The following is a 6,996-nucleotide window of genomic DNA, read 5'->3' as shown; positions in this document are numbered from 1 at the left end:
GTAGAATATACCTCAATTTAAATTTGTCTGAAGTTTCTTTAGATGTGGATAGAAGTGATGTACTTTTGGCAGGAGACCACTGAAGTGTCGAGTACTTCCTAATGCATTCCATAAAGAGGCACATGACATCTTTTTGTCCCAATATTGGAGATATGAGCTTTAATTTCTTAGTTAAGGTGGTACAAGTATAAAATAACACTTACCCCTTTTAATTAACAAGTAATTTGTGGAAAGATAATTTGAGACAATGTAAATATCCTTTTTGACTTTAGATGTTCAGCCATGAGAATGGTACAGATCATCTTAGCTGTACCAGAAACATAATGTTTGCTGTACATTAACATGTCAGGAATTTGTTCTGGAGAGAGAGTTTATTTTTAACATAACAACTTGGGAGTTAAAGGAATTGGGAATTCACACTGGAAAATCTATTTCATACCTCTAGCAATTGGTTGGTTGTGAAGCATACATTTAAAAAAAACTCATAGATGGGACATAAAATGAGACTCAGAGACATGGACAAAAATGTGGTGGTTACAGTGGGGGAGAGGGAAGAAGTGGGGGGAGGGGAGGAGCACAAAGAAAACCAGATAGAAGGTGACAGAAGACAATTTGACTTTGGGTGAGGGGTATGCAACATAATCAAATGTCACCTGGAGATGTTTTCTCTGAACATATGTACCCTGATTTATCAATGTCACCCCATTAAAGTTAATAAAAAAACTCTCTGTGCCTAATATTCCAATTCAATAAGATGGTGGTTTGAAATGAAACTATTTCAGCTAATAACTTTGCATTGTCTGATGAGATTTATGTTGCAATTTAAGGAGCTGCCTGAAATGCAATTGAATATAAAATTATTTTAAAAGTGCAGATAGCAAAACCTGCATCAGACAAAAACCTCTTGAAAATGAAGTATTTCTGCTTTTTAATATTAAGATATAAAAGAATTAATCTCTAAGACATTAGAAACCTAGTAAATTCCAGCCATTATGATTAATATGATGGGCCAATCCTAGAGTCCTAAAACATCCCCATTTTCAAATGAGAATATGGTCCGATATTAATGTTGAAAAATTACGAATATATTGAAAGCTACTTCTTTTGTCATTTTTTCCCTTTTCACCAATGTGCATCTCTAGTTATATTTAGTGTTAGGGAGTACATTCGACAGTATGAAGCTTAAATGATTTGATTCTGTAGCCAACTATCTACTGGAGGGGAGTGTGGTCCCCCCAACTAGGTTGGAACACAGATGAAGGCTCAACTAACTGTGTAGGGAGAGGAGAAGGGGGTTTGGAGCCCACCTGAAATACTGGAGGCTGAATAGAAACTTGTTTGGTGGGAACAGAAGTGTGAGGTCAGTGGGAGGGGCTTCCCTAACAGTGGGAATAGCATCCACAAAGGGAAGGAGCTGTGGGAACGGTGTTCCGTTTGGGGAAATTTATGTGGCAGGAGGTAGGCACAATGAGTATTCACGAGGTGTGAAAATACTTTCTTCTGTAAAATATTAGATTTAATGGGAAAAATAGGTCAAAATGAACCACAGTGCTTTAAACAAAATACAATTTTATTTTATAAATTTTTATTAATGTTAATGGGATGACATTAATAATTTAGGGTACATATATTCAAAGAAAACATGTCTAGGTTATCTTGTCATTAAATTATGTTGCATACCCCTCACCCAGAGTCAGATTGTCCTCCGTCACCCTCTATCTAGTTTTCTCTGTGCCCTTCCCCCTCCCCCTAACTCTCTCCCTCCCTCCCTCCTGCGTCCTCCCTCCCCCCACCCCTGGTAACCACCGCTCTCTTGTCCATGTCTCTTAGTCTCATTTTTATGTTCCACCAATGTATGGAATCATGTAGTTCTTGTTTTTTTCTGATTTACTTATTTTACTCCGTATAATGTTATCAAGATCCCACCATTTTGCTGTAAATGATCTGATGTCATCATTTCTTATGGCTGAGTAGTATTCCATAGTGTATATGTGCCACATCTTCTTTATCCAGTCTTCTATTGAAGGGCTTTTTGGTTGTTTCCATGTCTTGGCCACTGTGAACAGTGCTGCAATGAACATGGGGCTACATGTGTCTTTACGTATCAATGATTCTGAGGTTTTGGGGTATATACCCAGTAGAGGGATTGCTGGGTCATAAGGTAGTTCTATTTGCAGTTTTTTGAGGAACCACCACACTTTCCTCCATAATGGTTGTACTACTTTACATTCCCACCAACAGTGTATGAGGGTTCCTTTTTCTCCACAGCCTCTCCAACATTTGCTATTACCCGTCTTGTTGATAATAGCTAATCTAACAGGGGTGAGGTGGTATCTCATTGTAGTTTTGATTTGCATTTCTCTAATAACTAATGAAGCTGAGCATCTTTTCATATATCTGTTGGCCATTTGTACAAAATACAATTCTTAAAGAAGAAAATTTGACTTCTCAGATGCTTGGATTCGAGTTGAGTGTAGTGAGTTAGGTGGTAACTTTTCAAACTCCTTTTCAGTGTTCCTTAGACCCTTCTCCCTAACTGCAGACAGAAGATTAAGTTAGGTCATAAAATATAGGACAGGTCTTCTTCACAAATTTGGTTCAGAGAAAGCTGGGACCTCAGCATATAGAGAAAAAGGAGGTGATGGAACTGAGTGGAAATCAAGGGCTCATTCTTCGGCTTGAAGAAAGAGGGGCCAGAAGTCCGGTAAGTATCACATTCCCAGGATAGTGACTGATGGAAGGTGTCTCTCATTCTTACTTAAGGGACATGGATGCATGAGTGAGGTGTGGTGCGTGTGGTTTTCCACTTTTCATTACTGTTGGTTGTATTATTGTAGTGAACTCTTAATTGGCTTTCCATTTCCAGAGTCTTTCCCCTCCAGGCTAAAGTTCTGAAACTTTAATGTGCTACGTGTTAAAACTCAGTGTTCTTGTCAACATGTGAATTCTGATTCTGTAGGTAATCAGAATTTCTAAAAAGCTGATAATAGATGGTGATGCTCCTGGTGTGGATACCACTCAGTAGCAAAGTCTATATAATGTTCTTAGCTTAATCTGCTTACTGCCAAAATTCCTATATTATTTCCTGCTCAAAATTCTTCTGTGACCTTCAGATACTCACCTGTACTAATTTTTAAAAAATCTTGATTTTATTGTGTATATCTTCCCTAATATGGCTTTAACCTACCTTTTTAATTCATGTTTCTTATTAACCTCTACTTGTTGCATTGGCTATCCCAGTAAAATTTCCTGATATTTCCTTTACCTGTACGGACATTGGGCTCCCTCCACAAGTCACATCTTTCTTGTCATTCTTTTGCATTCTTGACTTTGAAAATGTCATACTCTGCTTTTTCTTATACTTCTTTATACTTTAATTTTTTTATTTTTCAATTGTAGTTGGCATGCAGTATTATATTAGTTTCTGGTGTACAACACAGTTAGACAATATATAAGTGATCTTACTTACTAAGTGATTACCCTATAAATCTAGTACCCATCTGACACCATACACACTGATAGCAATATTATTTACTGTATTCCCTAGCTGTACTTTACATCTCTGTGACTAACTACCAATCTGTACTTCTTAATTTCTTCACCTTTTTCACCCGTTCCTCAAAACACCCCTCCCATCCAGCTACCATCAAAATGTTCTCTGAATCTATGAGTTTGTTTCTTTTCTGCTCGTTCATTTATTTTGTTTTTTAGATCATGTTGTCTGGTGTTAAGGATTGCTTTTTGATCTGAAGTGAGTCCTTTGCAGACAGCATATGTAAGGGGCATGTTTTGTTATTCATTCAACTTCCATTTGTCTTTTCATTGTAGCATTTAATCCATTTGCATTTAAAGTAATTGCTGGTAGATATCTATTTATTGCCATTTGATTATTCATATTTTATCTTTTTTTTTCTTTCTCAAAGAAGACCCTTTAACATTTCTTGTAATACTTTGGTGGTGATGAACCCATAGCTTTTTCTTGTCTAGGAAGCTCCTTATCTATTTTTTGATACATAATGATAGCTCTGCTAGGTAGGTAGAGTGATTTGGGGTATAGGTTCTTGATCACTTTGACTACTTCTTGCCAATCCCTTCTGGCCTGCAAAGTTTTTTGTTGAGAAGTCAGCTGAATGTCTTATGGGAGCTCCCTTGTAGATAACTGCTTTTCTCTTGCTACTTTTAAGATTCTCTCTGTGTCTTTAACCTTTGGCATTCTAATTACGATGTGTCTTGGTGTGACCCTCTTTGGGTTCATTCTAATTACAATGTGTCTTGGTGTGACCCTCTTTGAGTTTGGGACTCTCTGCACTTCCTGGACTTGTATGTCTACTTAAAATTTTTTTTTACCAGGTTAGGGAAGTTTTTTGTTATTATTTTTTTTTACATATGTTTTCAATTCCTTGCTCTCTCACTTCCCCTTCTGGCATCTCCATGATACAAATGTCTGTATGTTTGAAGTCCCAGAAGCTCCTATACTATCCTCATTTTTGGGAGGATTTTTTCTTTTTGCTGTTCTGATTGGATGTTCTCTGCTTCCTTATCTTCAAAGTCTCTGATTTGATCCTCTGCTTCATTTACTCCACTGTTGATTCCCTGTAATATATTCTTCATTTCAGTTAGTGTATTTGTTATTTCTGACTGGATCTTTTCTGTTTTCTATCTCCATTTTCATGTTTCCTATCTCTTTGTTGAAGTTTTCCCTAAGTTCATCTACTCTTCCCCAAGATCATTGAGCAGCATCCTTATAGCCAGTGTTTTGAACTCTGCATATAGTAGATTGCTTGTCTTCATTTTGTTTAGTTTGTTTTCTTGAATTTTCTTCTGTTCTTTCATTTGGGGCACATTTTTTGCATTCTCATTTTGGCTGTCTTCCTGTGTTTGTTTCTATGTATTAGGAAGATCTGCTACATTTCCTAGGTTTGGTAGAGTGGCCTTATGTAGTAGGTGTCTTGTAGGGTCCAATGGTACAATCTCTCTGATCACCTGAGCTCAGCAATCAAGGTGCACCCCTGTGTAGGCTGTATAAACATTTATGTTGTAGTTGAGCCTTGATTGCTGTTGTTACCTCAATGGGAGGGATTTACCTCCAGACTTATTGGCTAAGGACTGGCTGCAAGGACCACTGCAGGATGAGCTATGTGTGATTAACCACACAGAACAGGACTTACTTTAGCTAGGCTCTGGTTGTTGCTGAGTCCAGCCTTAAGTCTGTCTCTTATGGAGGAGGTTGGTTGGTGCTTTGATGTGGTCTGAAGCTGTCTACTGGGTGCACTGGCTCTGGAGCCTCTTGGGAGGTACAGGCCAAGATAAGCTGCTACCTGTACTTTGCTCTGGGCCATCCAGCAAGAACCACAAAGTGATCTGCAGATGGCTGCTTCTTGTGCTGGGCCTGGAGGTATCAAGAGAGGTCAAGCTGCAAACCAAGGCTGGCTGCTGCTAGCGATGGTCTAGGGGCATGACAAAGCCAGGTGCTGCTTATGAGAGAGATTTTAGGGAAGTCCAAAGCATGAGCTAAGACAGGCTGTTCGTATGGAAAAGCCACAGAATGTCTTGGGTTGGGCCTGCAAGTTGAATGGGTGGGATCTTAAGGAATCACCAGGGTGTGCAAACAGTGTTAGCCAGGTTGATAGAGGCTCAGATATAACACCCACCTGCTGGCTCAGTATGGGGGGGGTGGCAGAAAAGGAATAATGGCCTCTGCCAGTACTTCTGTTTGGGTGATGTCTGTCCCTCAAGCTCTCATTCTAATGCCAGACAACTCATTTCCTCCCCATATATTCCTGGTCTCCCAGAGCTGGAACTCAGAACAAGTGAGTTGGAGTGAGTCTATGTGCAGGCCCTTTAAGAAGAATACCTGGGACTTCAGCAGCTCTACATCTCACTCAGCCACAACCCAGGTTCTGGGGACTTCTCTTCCTGGCACTGGAACCCAGAGGTGGGGAGCCTGATGTATGGCTGGCACCCCTTACTACTCACGGGATACCTCTGTATCCAAGATATGCTTCCCAATGTTTATATACCACACGTGGTTCCATGGTTCAAATGATGGTTGTTCTGTAGTTTAGTTGAAACATTTTGATGTGGTTGTAGGAGGATCTGAATACCATATTTATGGATGCCACCATTTTGACTGGAACTCCTGATTATAATTTGTATACTTTTTGTACTTTCACCTTTGGACTTTTAGGTCTTGGTAGCTAAGTCTATGTCTTTTTTTTTCCAGAGAGAGAGAGGAGGAGGGGGGAAGAGAAAGAACAAGAAAGAAAAAGGGAAAGAGAGACAGAAGGATCAACTTGTTGCTCTACTTTCATTGTGCATCCACTGATTATACATGCCTTGACTTGGGATTGAACTGGTGACTTCTGGCTCCAGCTAGTGACCCTGGGATTGAGCCAGTGACCCCAGGCTTCAGCCAGTGATCTCAGGTTTGATTGAATTGATGACCTCTGGCCCCAGCCAATGACCCCAGGCTCCAGCCAGTGATCTCAGGTTTCAAACCAGTGACCTCAGTGCTCCAGGTTGATGTTCTTTCTACTGCACCACCACTAGCTAGGAAATTCTATGTCTTACTTACTTTTGAAACCCTATAGCATCTAATTATGTGTTATCTTTTGACATATTTGTGGAGTTGAATCTTTTTAATATCATCATGCCCATCAGTTATGACACTTTGCTGTCATACTACCAGCAGTTTACATATTGTTTAGATTATTTACTTTATTGGTGTCTTGTTTTCTCTCCTTCATTTGTAGTTATCATCAGTGTGTTTCAGTGTGTGTCTGTGAATTTAGTCACTTGAGTTATTAAACCAATCAATTTTAATTTACTATAATTTTAAGCCCTCTTGTGGCCTAAAGGTGACAACTGCCTTTTCTTAAATAGCTAAGTACAAGTGTTTTTATGATAGTTAATCTTTTTTGCTTGTTTTCTCAGTTATTGTCTGTGTTGTAGATAATTGAAATTACCAGAAGTTAAGCTTTTTGCTTTTTGCATAGC

The sequence above is a fragment of the Saccopteryx leptura genome, unplaced genomic scaffold, assembly GCF_036850995.1.
Source record: "Saccopteryx leptura isolate mSacLep1 unplaced genomic scaffold, mSacLep1_pri_phased_curated manual_scaffold_22, whole genome shotgun sequence".
Taxonomy (NCBI): domain Eukaryota; kingdom Metazoa; phylum Chordata; class Mammalia; order Chiroptera; family Emballonuridae; genus Saccopteryx; species Saccopteryx leptura.
Note: the sequence above shows the minus strand (reverse complement) of the source record.